The 16808-nt window shown below is 33.5% G+C and overlaps 1 protein-coding gene across 1 annotated transcript in view; it reads right to left on the reverse strand.

The window, feature by feature from the left end:
- PIK3CB (phosphatidylinositol-4,5-bisphosphate 3-kinase catalytic subunit beta) overlaps positions 1-16808 on the reverse strand; it is a 166804-nt gene that overhangs the window by 104577 nt on the left and 45419 nt on the right. Inside the window, exon 2 of the mRNA XM_051985635.1 lies at positions 9848-9956. The gene's annotated coding sequence lies outside the window, so the exon portion shown is untranslated. The remainder of the gene's footprint in view (positions 1-9847; positions 9957-16808) is intronic.

Genomic DNA, 16808 nt, shown 5'->3' on the forward strand with positions numbered 1-16808 from the left:
AACACTATACACCAAGGTAAGGGCAAAATGGGGGGCATGAAGAATGAGATTATAAATAAATTAGAAGAACATAGGATAGTTTACCTCTCAGACCTATGGAGGAAGAAGGAATTTATGACCAAAAAAGAACTAGAGATCACTACTGATCACAAAATAGAAAATTTTGATTATATCAAATTGAAAAGTTTTTGTACAAACAAAACAAATGCAAACAAGATTAGAAAGGAAGCAATAAATTGGGAAAACATTTTTACAGTCAAAGGTTGTGATAAAGGCCTCATTTTCAAATTATATAGAGAAATGATTCTAATTTATAAGAAAATCAAGCCATTCTCCAATTGATAAATGGTCAAAGGATATGAACAGACAATTCTCAGATAAAGAAATTGAAATTATTTCTAACCATATGAAAAGATGCTCCAAGTCATTAATCAGAAAATTGCAAATTAAGACAACTCTGAGATACCACTACATACATGTCAGATTGGCTAGAATGACAGGGAAAGATAATATGGAATGTTGGAGAGGATGTGGGAAAACTGTGACACTGATACATTGTTAGTGGAATTGTGAACACATCCTGCCATTCTGGAGAGCAATTTGGAACTATGTTCAAAAAGTTATCAAACTGTGCATACCCTTTGATCCAGCAATGTTTCTACTGGGCTTATACTCCAAAGACATACTAAAGAAGGGAAAGGGACCTGTATGTGTCAAAATGTTTGTGGCAACCCTTCTTGTAGTGGCCAGAAACTGGAAGCTGAATGGATGTCCATCAATTGGATAATGGCTAAATAAGTTGTGGTATATGATATTATGGAATATTATTGTTTGGTAAGAAATGACAAACAGGATGATTTCAGAAAGGCCCAGAGAGACTTACACGAACTGATGTTGAATGAAACGAGCAGGGCCAGGAGATCATTATATACTTCAACAATAATACTATATGAGTATCAATTCTGATGGATGTTGCCAGCCTCAGCAATGAGATGAACCAAATCAGTTCCAATGGAGCAGTAATGAACTGAACCAGCTACACCCAGTGAAAGAACTCTGGGAGATGACTAAGAATCATTACATTGAATTCCCAATCCTTCTATTTTTGCCTGCCTGCATTTTGGATTTCCTTCACAGGCTAATTGTACAGTGTTTCAGAGTACGATTCTTTTTGTACAGCAAAATAACGGTTTGGTCATGTATACTTATTTTGCATTTAATGTATACTTTAATATATTTAACATCTATTGGTCATCCTGCCATCTAGAGGAGGAGGTGGGGGGGAAGGAGAGGAAAAAGTGTAACAAAAGGTTTGGCAATTGTCAATGCTGTAAAATTACCCATGCATATGACTTGTAAATAAAAAGTTATTTAAAAAAAAAGTTATCAAACTGGGCATACCCTTTGATCCAGCAGTGTTACTACTGGGCTTATAACCCAAAGAGATACTAAAGAAGGGAAAGGGACCTGTATGTGCCAAGATGTTTGTGGCAGCCTTATTTGTAGTGGCCAGAAACTGGAAACTGAGTAGATGCCCATCAATTGAAGAATGGCTGAATAAATTGTAGTATATGAATATTATGGAATATTATTGTTCTGTAAGAAATGACCAGCAGGGCGAGACTTACATGAACTGATGCTAAGTGAAATGACCAGAACCAGGAGATCATTATATACCTCAACAACAATACTGTTTGAGGATGTATTCTGATGGAAGTGGATCTCTTCGAAAAAGAGAGCTAATTCAGTTTCAATTGATCAAGAATGGACAGAAGCAGCTACACCCAAAGAAAGAACACGGGGAAATGAATATAAACTGCTTGCATTTTTGCTTTTCTTCCCGGGTTATTTATACCTTCTGAATCCAATTCTCCCTCTGCAACAAGAGAACTGTTCAGTTCTGCACATATATATTGTATCTAGGATATACTGTAACCTATTTAACATGTATAAAGGACTGCTTGCCATCTGGGGGAGGGGTTGGAGGGAGGGAGGGGAAAAATCAGAACAGAAGTGAGTGCAAGGGATAATGCTGTAAAAAATTACCCTGGCATGAGTTCTGTCAATAAAAAGTTATTAAAAAAAAAAAAGAGAGAGAGAGAGAGAGAGAGAGAGACAGAGAGACAGACAGAGAGTTAAAAAAAAAAAAAGAAATGACCAGCAGGAGGAATACAGAGAGGCTTGGAGAGACTTAAATGAACTGATGCTAAGTGAAATGAGCAGAACCAGAAGATCATTATATACCTCAACAACGATACTGTATGAGGATGTATTCTGATGGAAGTGGATTTCTTCGACAAAGAGAAGATCTAAATCAGTTTCAATTGATCAATGATGGACAGAAGCAGCTACACTCAAAGAAAGAACACTGGGAAATGAATGTAAACTGTTTGCATTTTTGTCTTTCTTTCCAGGTTATTTTTACCTTCTGAATCCAATTCTTCCTGTGCAACAAGAGAACTGTTTGGTTCTGCACACATATATTATAGTTAGGATATACTGTGACATATTTAACATGTATAGGACTGCTTGCCATCTGGGGGAGAGGGTGGAGGAAGGGAGGGGAAAAATCGGAACAGAAGTGAGTGCAAGGGATAATGTTGTAAAAAATTACCCTGGCATGGGTTCTGTCAATAAAAAGTTATTTTAAAAAAAAAAGAAAAAAGAAAAAAAAAAAAAAAAAGAAAAGTGATTCAAGTACCAAGAATCAATTCAACTATTAATAATCCACATAGCCATCAACCAGCCTTGTAACTTCTTCTAAATAGAAGATTTTGTAATACAATATTACAATAAGCACCATTACAACAAAAATAACTTACCAGGAAAAGCAGATTATCATCCCACAAGGTCAAAAGTGGTTTTAAAATAGAATAAAGAAATTTCAAGTATTTATGATGAACAGACCAGAACACTACATAGGAACTCTGAAATGTCTCTAGACTTTTATGCCTAGAGAAACCTAGAAAAGTAAATTTATTTGAGAAATTGGAGAGGGACATTTGATTATCTAAGTTTCCTTTTAAGTACTTTAATGCCTTCCTTTTATTTTGAGGATATAATGAAGGAAAAGCATTCCTGTGTAGAAATGAGGAGGAAAGAGATTAAAAACTCGCCATCCTAGAATTGGAGTATGTGAGAAGAAAATTATAACAAAGAGCCCAAGCTAGGAGACACAGTGGATAGCGCACCAAACCTGAAGTCAGGAGGACCTGAGTTCAAATCTGTCCTCAGACACTTAACACTTCCAAACTGTGTGACCCTGGGCAAGTCACTTAACCCCAATTGCCTCAGCAATAAATAAATAAGTAAATAAATAAATAAATGAATGGAAAAGAAAAAAGAAAAAAAGAAAGAAAGAAAGAAAGTCATATCAAAGAATGGAAAGAACAGGTAGAAGATAAACCACTCTAATCTGAAATGGACAAATCAAATCAAAGGGCATCCAAGTCCAACCAACTGGCAAAGTTGCAGAATCAAATTAATGTGCATATATCAAATAGTTCTGTATGTTACAAATGAAACCCAGCTGGAAAAATAGAAAAAGAAGTTCCATTTAAAAGAACTAGAGAAAGGGCAAAAATATTTGGAAGCCTAACTATTAAAATACACAGGAACTATATGCAAACACTACAAATGAAATCTTTATACAAACACATAAATAAATGGAGAAATATGGTTCATAGGTAGATCAAGCTAATATAATAAAAATGTCAATAGCACCTAAATTAATTTACTTATTCAGTGTCATATAATCAAACTACCAAAGGATGACTTTTATAATGGAAAAAAAAATTATTACAAAACCAACTGGAAGGAGAGAGACTCAATCTTAAGGATAATTATGATTAGAAACTATTAAATCATAAAATTTTAAAGGTAACAGTTACCTCAGCAATAATCTAGTTGAATTCTTCCCGCCAATTATCAGAAAAGAAAATTGTGGCTCTGCTTAGTTCAAGTCTCCACTTAATTATTCACTCTCAAAAATCTTCCAAATCAACAGTTTTCTATAACAAACTTTCTATTACTTTACCTCTTTCCCTTACTTCCTTCTAACAGAATTTTGCCTAAGAGACTTAAATAATATATTTTCTGCCAGTCTATTATTCCCCTATTTTATTTGTCTGGATGTCACGGTTAGTCATTTCATCTACGACCTTAGTAAATAACCCAGAATTCTTGCTCCCTAGATTTTATGTCACATCCACATTACTAATCTCCAAATATGAGTAAATTCAACTGATGCTTTATCTCTTTTGACCTTCAAACTCCAATACATTAAGGAAATAAATAGCAAGTGTCACAAACATGATGAGCAGTCACATAAAATTCTGGCCTTTAATAATTTAATTTTATTTACTATGTTCTTTTAGTTATGAATAGTGTACTAAAACCAACATCAATAAATGTTGCTTCATTTACTCCTTTATGTGTCACGTGGCAGTCAAAAGGAGACACTTGCAGCTATGAAAACTGTGTTAAAAGGGCATACTACATAAGGTTCTTTCACAATATTTGTGTGAAGCAAAATTCATGACCATCTAACCACAGTTATTTTCTGAGACAAAGCAGGAGCATGTCATGTTGTCAAAGAACGCAAAACAAGCAATACTACCACAATATGATCTTTACAAACTTCTCTTAGTAACTGTGTAAATAGTTCATACGTTTACAGGAAGAAATCCCTGAGGCAGAAGCTAAACTAGAATTGGAAAACACAGGGGCATTTACAGAAATTGGGACTGCAGCTTTGAAACTACACTGCCCAATTCATACATGCTCGCATTACATTAGGAAGCCTCAAAAGCAAAAATGTTTTCCAGCTAAATCATTTCTTTTTCAAGTAAAAACATAAAACAAGATCAATGAGACCATTCTCAATTCAGAAATTTCTGTATCCTACCCTACTAGTCACTGTTTGAAAAGCTATGCTGTCATTAAGAATTCAACAATTTTATATTTTTATAAACAAGTTGTTTAAAAAAAAATTTCCTGATGGGTATCTCAGAAATACTAAATAATATGATGATAAGGAATATGTTTTATACCTTTATCTTTTGTGTATGGTATTAATATTGCCACAAGAATACTGTCGCATTTTTCTTAGACTCTACTTACAAAGAAACTGAAATATTACCAGTCATATTTTCAATAAGAAGATTGTCAGTTTCTTTAACAAATGCCTAAAGAGCAAGTTTTCTTTTACTGAAAAAGTGATAATTATTTTATCCTACATTCAACCATAATAAATACACTTTTCTTCTTGGCCAAGCAGAGCTATTTAACAAAAGACATTTTTGGCTAGTTAGGTTATATCCAATAATGATTTATTTTGCCAAATTATTCCTGAAATCTATAAAAACACATCAGAACAAAATAAAACATTGTAAAGAAAGAAAAAAATAGAACTTTCACAGTTTCTATATTATTTGACTGCAATGCATATTATTAGATAATATAATTCAAACTACATTGATAGTATTCTACTTAATTGTTTATGGAATAAACTTGTGATAAGGCTCTTTACTCTGAACACTGAATACTAATGGTTGATATTAACTCATCTCTATTATCAGAAAAGAAACTAACTGCTTTATCTTATATTAAAAAAAAAAAACCAGCCAACAACCTAACAACTATTCTGTAAGATGAATTTCTTCATTCCATTCTCTCATAATACTGAAAGGAACTGGTAGGCCATGACCAAAAATACATGATTGTTTTGGACATGAAACTTAACAGCAGTACAGAAGCAACACAATGTTATCTTTTCCACAACCTACAGCACTATCAAACCATCCTTTACAAAAGATACTTTTAAGAAATATATTACAATAAAAAGTTTGGGGAGAGGAGATGAAGAACACTGCTAAAATTCTTAACCACATCACATTGTTTTCTAGTTAATAATTAAGTCAAAAACTGGAGGATGTTTTCTTTTGGCATTGTTAAGTACAAATGTCCTTAAATAATCTTAGTTTTGATAAACAGATTAGTCCACACAGCCTCCTTTCCCCACCATAATATAATCTTTAATGTATTTTGGAACACAATTTGCATACAAATATTAAAATATTTGTGGAATGAAAGAATTTTTCAAGAACTAAAAATCTTCACTTTCTAAATATCCAATTATTTTTAAAAATAAAACATCTTTAAAACAGAAACTTAAAAATGTCAAAATTAATTTGATAAATATCTGCTAGTACATGAAAGGGGGAGAACAGAGGAGGTCAGAGAGGAATGTGTGACGACCCCAAATTCAAATGAAAACAAGCACTGATGGGAAGGTTAACTCCTGTGGTATCAGAAAGAAAACTTACTGGAGGTAAAGAAGGGAAATGTTTGAAAAGGGTGGAGTGGGGACAAAGGGAAAAAACCTTACTTAGTGGTGGGAGTGGGGTTCATTAATGAAAGCTCATATGGGTGAAGAGAGATGGTCTGTGAAAGGAGATGGGGACCTTAAGCTAAGTGCGCCCTGAAGGATCTAACACTTGAAAAATGCTCTTGTCCTCCAAAAGGGAAGTTAGGAGGGATAGCAGGGAAATATGACCAAGGCTTTGATTACAAAGTAAAAGACTAAACTACATATGGTTGACACGTTGGCTCTAAGGAAAATTCCAAAAGAAGTACTCCAAAAATATTTTAATGAGAAGGTTAATAAACGTAGAAACATCCAAGATGCAACTTTAAATGTTAACACTTGTTTTGATATATTAATTCCAACATTTAGGGGATATATTGTTTGCAAAATAAAACTGCCCTCATCTAAAGATGAACTGAGTTAGCAGTTTTCAGGTGAAGAAATTAAAGCTATCTATAGTTATATGGGAAAAAAATGCTCTAAATCATTACTAATCAAAAAATGCAAAACAAACAACTTTGAGATAGCACTTCACACCTATCAGATTGACTAAAATGACAGAAATAGAAAATGACAAATGTTGGAGAAGATGTGGGAAAATTGGAAAGCTAATACAATGTTGGTAGTTGTGAATTGATACAACTATTCTGGAAAGCACTTTGGAACTATGCACAAAAGGTTACAAAACTGCATACTCTTTGATCCAGCAATACTCCTAATAAGTCTATATCCCAAATAGATCATAAAAAGGAGAAAGGTCACACATGTACAAAAATATTTTTAGCAGCTCTTTTTTTAGTGGCAAAGAAGTGAGTATTTAGGGGATATACACCAATTGGGGAATAACTCAACAAGCTGTGATATACTAATGTAATGAAATACTATTGTGCTATAAGAAATCATGAGCAGAATGATTTCAGAAAAGCCTGGAAAGACTTATATGAAATGTTGCTGAGTGAAGTGAGCAGAACCAGGAAAACACTATACACTGTACAGAAACTTGGTGCAATGATTAACTATGGTAAGACTTATTTCTTCTCAAAAATACAATGATCCAAGGTAATTCCAAAAGACTCATGATGGAAAATGTTTTGCACATCCAGAAGCAAAACTATAGTCTGAATGCATATCAAAGTATACTGTTTTCACTTTTTGTTTTCTTCGTGGTTTTTCCCTTTGTTCTGATTCTTGTGGAAATGATTAATATGATTGTACATATATCAAATCAGGTTTCAAAAAGGAGGAAAGGGGAGAAAAGGGAAGAGAATTTGGAACTCAAAACTTTAAAAAAAAAAAAGATAAATTATATTTACATAATTGAGGAAAACTAAAATATTAAAAATGAAAGAAAAATATGTCTCACTGTTTTATTGTGGAATCTATTACTAGATGAGGCCATCAGTTGGCAATATATTTTCTTTTTCAAATTAAAATCACCTATCCCATATTAAATGGAGCAGTGATTTGAAATCTTAATCAAGAACTTAAGTGGGTACTTGAGAAGTCCTTAAGGAACCAAAGCTCTTTTCTGAAAAACTAGTTCTGTTTACTGCACTAGCCTTTTTTCTAAGCACGAATATAAAACCAATTTCTCAAATTTTCACAACAAAAAGAGCTCTCCAGTGACACTGAAACACATTTTATTATTGATACCTTATTATAATATATTACTGACATTGTTAATAAACTAATATTCAGCTATGTTTTAGAAAAGCACTTCATCCACTTTATACATGAGGTAACTCTGGTTCATCTACAAAGTGATAAGTGGGATAGCCACAACTCAAACCTACCAAATTCTGGAAAGCCCAGCATAAAGATGTTTGTATTCCCAGTAAATCATCTCTGTTGAATTTTTATCACAATTATTTTATGTAATGATTTATTTGTAGTTGCTCTTCAGCCTCATTATCATCAGCTGCCTTTAGGCTCTCAAATTAAATGTGTCTTAAATGGAATTTACTTTCTCTTTTTTCACCTTCATCTCATTTCACCATTTCCCCAATTTCTGTTGAAGACACCAGTAGTATTCCTCTTTTATGGGTCAGAACTCAGAACTTAAAATATGGATTCTTACAAGATGTTAAGTCAGTGCTAGTTTAGCATGGTGATTAATAATAGTTCTCTAGTTCAGTACATGTACTTAGTACTTAATATAGTTCTAACAAGATTAATACCTATTTTATTTATTTCTTGCCTGGACTATTGCAAAAGCCTCCCAGAGCCTCCTAATCAGTCTCTAACATGACTTGTATCTCCCCTTCTCCACTTTAATTTTCTCAGATGCCAAATGCCAAATTCCTAGTGCATTAAGTCTGACTATATTATTCCTTTACCCAAGAATCAGCAACAATCTGCTACCTTTAAGATAAAATACTAATTGCTCTCTCTGCTGTGGAGAGCCAGAACTCTGGAGAAGTATACTTGAAACAAAGTGTTAACTGAAAAACATTGATGAGACAATGGTTATCTAGTTTACATGTACTTAATACTTAGTATGGTGATGTAATAGTTCTCTAGTTCACACATATTCAGTATGCTGTAATGATGCAATTGTAATATGGTACATAAGAACTGGGGACAGAAAGTCAGACTGGCAGAGTGGCAGACTGCTGGAGGAGACTGTGTCAGACTATGACAAACACAGACTGTTTAAGAGACAATAAAGATTTTGGACTCTATTTTTGTTCATTCTCCTGGTGTCTATCCTGCTGAGACCAAGGCCCTTCCAGAGGATCTCCAAAAAGCTAGCCCGAACATTACACTGCCATTTTAACCCTTTCACAATTTAGTTTCAATCTAACTTTTTAAGATTTATCTCTTGGAACTCTACCTTAGGCCTTCTACATTCTATCCCAAGTGTCTTATTAACAGCCAAATATTATTCCTATTACAGAACACTGTCTTATATTTCCAGGTGCCCATGCAAAATAATATGCCTAGAAACCTAATCTTTGACCTCTGCCCTTTTGCAACCTTGAACTCACAAGGCCTGCTTTCTACATGAAGTCCTTCCTGGTGGCCCCATTATTGGTGCTTCCACTTCCAGGAAACTACTTTAATGTTTATTTTGTATATATCTTGTATTTACTTATCTGTTTACAACATATAAGTTACTTGTGGGCAGGGAATATTTCACTTTGTCTTTCTATTTCGTTTTGGAGATAAAGCAGAATGCTTATGTTATTGAATCAGTAATTTAAAATGTATTATATATACTCTAATAATATAAAAAGTTAAAATACTTATTCTAAGAAGTTAAAAGATTAACTTGTTTTTATTGAATACCTTATAGCCTATTATTCAAAGTATTTTCAGTATATCAATATTTTTTAAAATGAAGAATAAAGATATAAATTTTTTAAAAGATGAAAACAACTAAAACAGTCAATGTTTGTCCTTTATTTCCTACTTTAAATGTCGACTATAAAGGAAAAAAAAGATGGAATAAGCAAAATAATAAAAATATTAAGTACTTACTGAAGAAAGATAGCCCCCATTTCAGCTCTTTAGGATCTTAGGCAAACTTTAAACATTCAAAAAAATTTCTGTGCTTTTACTGATGACTTCCTCAGATTTTGAAGATGATCTACAATAAAGAAAATTATTTCAAATGTTAATAATGCAAAATGGAAATCCATTGAATTTTTTGCTATTTATGAAAAAAGCAATTTCAACTTTTTAACTATATTTTAGAAACGGAAATTGCTTAACTATGACCAATTTATCTCATTTCTCAATTTTCAACTCTCAAATCAATGAGTAAGGAATCACATAGGAAAGTATTTTGTATACTTAAAAAGTTTCCTTTCTTGTTTTCTTTTCTTTTCTTTATAATAATCCTGAGGAGGAAGAAATGAAGAAAAAAAAAATCAGGGTCAAAAATTAGTGGTGGTAAGGAATTTCAATATAGAAAATGTTTTTGTTGGTGTCTCTTGTTGTAAGGTTGTTCTGTTTGTTTTGCAAAACAACTATTAATTAATTATGTTGTTTAGTCATTTCAGTTTTAACTTAATCTGGTTGAACCCATTTGGGTTTTCTTTTCTTATCAGACCAGTTTTGCTATGTCCTTCTCTATCTCACTTTACAAATGTGGAAACAGAAACAAACAGGGTTAAGTTACTTGCCCAGACTGATACAGCCAGATTTGAATTTAGGTATTACCTATCCACTGTGCCACCTAGCTACCCATCGGTTAGATTATAAAGCAGGTTATTCTGCCTCTTCTAATTTTTTATTCAATATTTTACTTCATGGTTCTACGATTTCATATGTAGGCCCTTGCTTGGCCAAGTCAGATCACCAATTCGCTTTGTCTTACTATATAAATTTCACAAGCTGTTGGGAACAATAGCAACAAAAATTAATCCACCTTGATTCAATCAGTCTAGTAATGATTCTACACTTTGCTAGGCTGCATCACCAAAACCTAAGATATACTCTATCAGTAATCCTAGTCCCAACACCTCCATTTACTAATAAAACTGCCATGCAATTAACAATACAAGTAGTTTGGCAGTCAGATAGCACAGCGGATAGCAAGCTGGGTCTGGAATCAAGAAGCTGTAGATTTGAGATTTGAGAAGGAAAGGAGAGAAGAGAGATAGAAAAAACAGAAAATGTCAGAAAAGGAGTTTTACACTGTTGACATCTTCATCTCTGTTTATTTCTGATGTTGGTGAAAGACTTTTTCCTTTATAAAAATGAATTTTTATTGGGAAAAAATAAGATGAATGGATTATACTATAATTTTCTCCAAGTTTCCTTCAATTTATAAGTTACTGTGATTTTATGAGTTAAACAGGATAGGGCAAATTCGTGATCTTTCATCTAAGTACAGGGATGTTCCAAAAATCTCAGTGGAATTTTAAGCTTTAGAGGATTAAAATTTTATACTATGATTTTTGGGATACTTTATGTTTCTCTTATAATGACAAAAGATGGCTAAGGAAATAGATGTCTATCCTCTCTAGTGTTTATCTCAAATTATTTAAAATCTCCATGTATGAAATTCTATAAGCATTCTCTTTCTACCTGTAACATTAACAATGGCATGATGGCCTTGTGTATAAAAAACCTGGCCTTAAAAAATCCAGGAAAATGTGTGTGATCCTAGTGAAGTCACTTAAGACCTCAGTCTTCTAGATAATACTGTAAGACCATATGAGGTAGAAAAGATGCTATGGAGATTTCTCACTTGAAAGTCCTCTATATCTATGAAAATACAAGTCCTATCCTTATCCTTATTCATGTTTTAACTTCAATTATCTTGTGTTTCTACAACACGATTGTAAATTGCTCCTGCAAGAAGATCACCAAGATGCCTTCCCTTATATCTCAGGTAATAGTAAAGAACACATAAGAATAAAAAATGATAATACTGGATAATTATTCACAGGCAAATCTAGTCAAATACAAACCTCAATTACATAGCTCTTATCTATTGAATCATCTATTTATTTGAATTCAAAATTAACTTCTAGTTCAAATGAAACTAATTTAAAATTATCACCTCATATCTCTTTTTAGAATAAAGTGCTATCAGTGCCTGCTACAAATATTTTTAAACCAATATAGCTAAAATTAATAATTATGACTGAAGAGGTGTTGACAAGAAAATGCCAGAAGGTATTCATATTAAATTCAAACGCAATGTTAAAATCAAGATTTTACTTTAGTTTTTTTTTTTTTTTTTTTACTTCATTGCAATCAGGAATCCAAAGATGGTTTAATATAAAAACTATAGGCTATTACAATGAATCATATTAATAATCAAAATTACATAAATAGATTAAGATACAGAAGGACTTAAGTCAAAATATTGAAATCATTTACAATAAAAACATTTAAAAGGATGAGGGATTTTTTTCTTAAAGCAATCAAAAATGTCTTTCTAAAACTAAGAGGTAACATTTATTTCTAATGGCAAAACATTAGATTTTCCAATAAGAAAATCTTATTGGATTGTATTCCTTTTCTTAACCCCACAACTTCTAAAACCTCTGCAATTCAGAAATTATTCTCCAAGGGAGTATTTTATGATCTCACCAGAGCTATCAATGATCTCTTAATAACAAATCTAATGGCCTTTTTCCCTGTATACAACTTTGGTATCATCCTCTATTCCTGTCACACTCACTCCACATATTCAATGGGCTTTAAGCCATACTAATTCTACTTTTACAGAATCTCACAAGTGTACCCTACATGCCATTCTCACATCCTGGTATACTGCCTTCATCACTTCATATTTCATGCAATAGCTTTCTGAATCCTTGCCTTGAATCTGTCCCTCCTGTAGTTCGTTGTTCATCACACAGCTGAAGTGATCTTTCTACAACACAGTTCTGACCGTGTCAGTTTCCCCACTTCACTTCTTATATCTTCAAAATCAAATACAATTCTGAGTTCTTCCCTTCTTTATGAAATTCCTCTGGCGACTATGCTGATTCCATTTTAAGTCATTCAGACAAGGAATGAATTCTAATTTATTATTCTTTAATCAATATTCTATTTTGAAAAAGAATTGGTTCTTTTGAAGCATTCATATTAAGAAATTTTATATGGATTGAACTGATTTCTAATACTTTCCCTTTTTAATATTTTATTTTTTCCAAAATATATGTAAAGACAAGTTAAGTCATTTTTTAAAAACAAGTTCCAAATTTTCTTTCTCCCTTCCTCCCTCACCTCTCCCTGCACTAAAATGGTAAGCAATTTGATATAAGTTGTAAATGTCCAATCATGTAAAACATTTCCCTATTAATCAAGTTGTAAAAGAAGAAACAGGACAAAAGGAAGGGAAAAAAAGGAAATTCATATTCCATTAGTTCTTTCTCTGGGATGTGGATAACATCATGAATTTTCTTGGATCACTATATTGCTGAAAATTGCTGTCTTTCAAGCTGATCATCATACAACATTGCTATTATGTTGACTACTAATATTTTCCAAAAAAAAGAAATGACTTATAAAAACCTTGCCTTGGGTAGTTGGGGGTAGGGGGGAGGGGTTTATGTTTATTTTCAACTTTTAAAAATAGGTAAAATAAAATAATATGCAGCTAGCATATTAGACAAGCATATTAAAATTAAATATAGAGGCAGAGATGACAAAATTTAGGAGAAAATAAGTAGCCCTAAACTCTATAGTTGGGAGTTCTCCAAGTGAATGATCCTAAGTAGCAATATTAAGACTTCTGGAGAATAAAACGAGATACTTATGACAGTAATGTGTCTAAAAGATAGACAATTACTCCCAGATCTATTCCTCACTCTCCAGACATCCTAATTCCTTCCCAACAGCCTTCTCACTGGGAGCTGCTCTTCTGATGGGCGAGTCACATTCACTTGATTCCAAGCTCTAATCCTGACTCAGTGGACTTTCTTAACTACTGCTCAAAAACATTAAATCATCAGACTACCCTCCTTTACCCCCATCTCCCTTTCTATTTTTTAAGTGCAGTCTTCTCAATTAGAATTTAACTTCTTTGGGAATTAGGTGAAGAGGTAGATAGTGCAGAGCCTGGAGTCAGGAAGACTCCAGTTCAAATCTGGCAACAGACACTTACTAGTTACATGACCCTGAGCAAATCACTTAATCTTGTCTTAACTGCTTCACCTATAAAATAAGCTGGAGTAGGAAATGGCAAACCATTCCAGTATCTCGGTCAAGAAAAACCAAATGGAGTCACAAAGTGTCAGACAAAACAAAAAATGCTCCAGTAGCTAGCATATAGTAAATACTTAATAAATACTTTATTTCTCTAGCTCAGATATGAAAATAACAATACTCTGATGGCAGAAAGTGAAAAGAAATTAAGAAGCTTCTGGAGAGTTAAAGAGTTTAAGTCAGCTTAAAGCTTAACATCAAAACATCTTAGATATATTAGCAACTGATCTCATCACTTTCTGGCAAACAGAAGGAGAAAAAGGGGCAGCAGTATCATATTTTATAAGGCTCAAAGATCACAGCAGACAGCAATTTAATGAAATTAAAAGACTCTTGCTCCTTGGAAAGTTATGACAAATCTGCATAGCACAGCATACTTATAGTCAAAAGTATGGTTTTTCAGTAGCGAAGTATGGGTGTGAGAATGGGACTCTAAGGAAAGTTGAGTGTCAAAAAAAAAAAAAAATTTCAAATTGTGGGACTAGGGAAGACTTTTGAGAGGCCTTTGGATAGCAAAGCGATCAACTCAGTCAATTTAAGAAATTGATTCAGGGTACTCATTGGAAGACCAAATACCAAAAGCTGAAAAACTTTAGCTACATGATAAGACAGGACTCATTGGAAAAGACCCTGATGTTGGAAAAGACTGAAGGCAAAAAGAAAGGGGACTATAAGAAGATGAGAAAGATAGACATCAACATGGAAAAAAAGAACATGAACTTGGATAGACTTCAAGAGACAGTGGAAGGGGGCGGAGACAAAATAGCTGAAAGGGCACACACTTCTTTCTGATCTTCTCCCATGACTCTCAACAAATTAGCAAGTTCAGCCTCTGAAATAGTGCTGGACTGGCAGAATCCACGAATATTGGGTGTGCAGCAAATTACCAGCAAAAGATAATTTCAAAGATCACCAGAAAAAAGACCACTGTTTTGGTCAGACATGGAGGGAGGTTACCAGGCACAGGCAGGCAGAGCACTGACGCCAGGCAGGCTGTGCAGACCTAGGCACCCTTGGTGTGGTGCAGACTCTGTGCTGCAGAAAATCTACAAGGAAGAATCTACACCAGTGTTGCCCACTCTGAAAGCCACTAGATCAGCAGGGAAGTTATAAAACACTCAACATAAACACAAAAAGGTAAATAGTGAATCCCAAAAGGCCAGTCTCAAGAAACTTGGCCATGGCCACCCAACACTGGGAGTAAGTTGGTACTATCCAAGTTCGCTGTTTTTAGAGGAAACTTGGAGAATCTCCCTTGCCCTAAAAACAGATCCCAACTTTAAAAAAAAAAAAAAAAAACTAGTAAAAAGTCTTCTTGGTGAAAGGGAAGAACAGATTTCAAACCCTGAGACTAAACTACTAAAAGCAGATCATCTCCAGATGAAGCCTCAAAAGGTGATATAACCTGGTCCCCCCCATCATACAAGACTCTCCTAGAAGAAAGTCTAAAAAGAGAGCTAGTTTTAACCGTAATGGGGAAAGGAAAGAAAAATTTGCAAGAGGGTTTGGAAAAGGTATATAACTCATTAAAAGACAGGTTTGACAAAATGGAAAAAAACAATTCCTTAAAAAACAGAATTTGTGAAATGGAAAAAAATTCCATTGAACAAAACAACTCATTTAAAAACTCAATTGGACAAATATAAAAAGAAGTAAAACTAGTAAACAAAGAAAATAATTCACTAAAAATCAGAACTGAACAAATGGAAATGAATGACTATGAGACAACCAGAAAAATGAATGACTATGAGACAACCAGAATCAGTCAAGCAAAACCAAAAAAAAATTTAAAAATAGAAAAAAATGTAAAATACCTACTTGGGAAAACAACTGACCTGGAAAATAAATCTAGGAGAGACAATCTAAGGATTACTGGACTCCCTAAAAATCGTGATTAAAAAAAAAAAAAGAGCCTAGACACTATTTTTCATGAAATCATCAAAGAGAAATGCCCTGATGTCATAGAATCAGAAGGGAAAATAGCCACCGAAAGAATTCACCAAACACCTCCTGAAAGAGACCCCAAAATTAAAACTCCAAGGAATATCATGGCTAAATTTCAGAACTATTGGATCAACTATTGTAAGCAGCCAGAAAAAAATAATTCAAATACCAAGGAGCCACAATAAGGATTATTCAGAATCTAGCAGCTTCCACCTTAAAGGACTGAAGGGCCTGGAATCTGATATTCTGAAAGGCAAAGGAACTTGGGATGCAGTCAAGAATAAACTACCCCAATAAACTGAGCATTTTCTTCCAGGGAAGAAGATGGGCATTCAACAAAAATAGGTGAATTCCATTAATTTCTGATGAAAATACCAGCACTAAATAAAAAAATTTGACCTCCAAATAAAAGCATAAAAAGATTTAAATAGACTCTTGAGAACTGTATTTCTGTTTGGGTATACATAGAGAGTGCATGTACAATTTGATTTTACTGTTACAATATAAAAAAGAAACCAGAGGTGGAAAGGGGATTATACCAGAAAAAGGGAAAAATGAAGGTAAAATGAGGGAAATTACATCTCACAAAGGTCAAAGGAAAACTATTGTATATGAGGGAAAGAAGGGAAGTGGATGAACATTGTGTGAATCTTACTCTCATCAGATTTGGGTCAAAGAGAACATATTAAGACATATTTGGTTTACAGAGAAACTTCTTTCACCTTATTGAAAAGTGGGAGGGGAAAGGTGAAAAGGAGTAGGCTAAAAAAGAAGGGAATATAGAAATAATAGGGGAAAGGTATAAAAAAGGGGGAGGGACTCTAAA

This window comes from Antechinus flavipes, chromosome 3 (genome assembly GCF_016432865.1).
Source record: "Antechinus flavipes isolate AdamAnt ecotype Samford, QLD, Australia chromosome 3, AdamAnt_v2, whole genome shotgun sequence".
Lineage (NCBI taxonomy): Eukaryota > Metazoa > Chordata > Mammalia > Dasyuromorphia > Dasyuridae > Antechinus > Antechinus flavipes.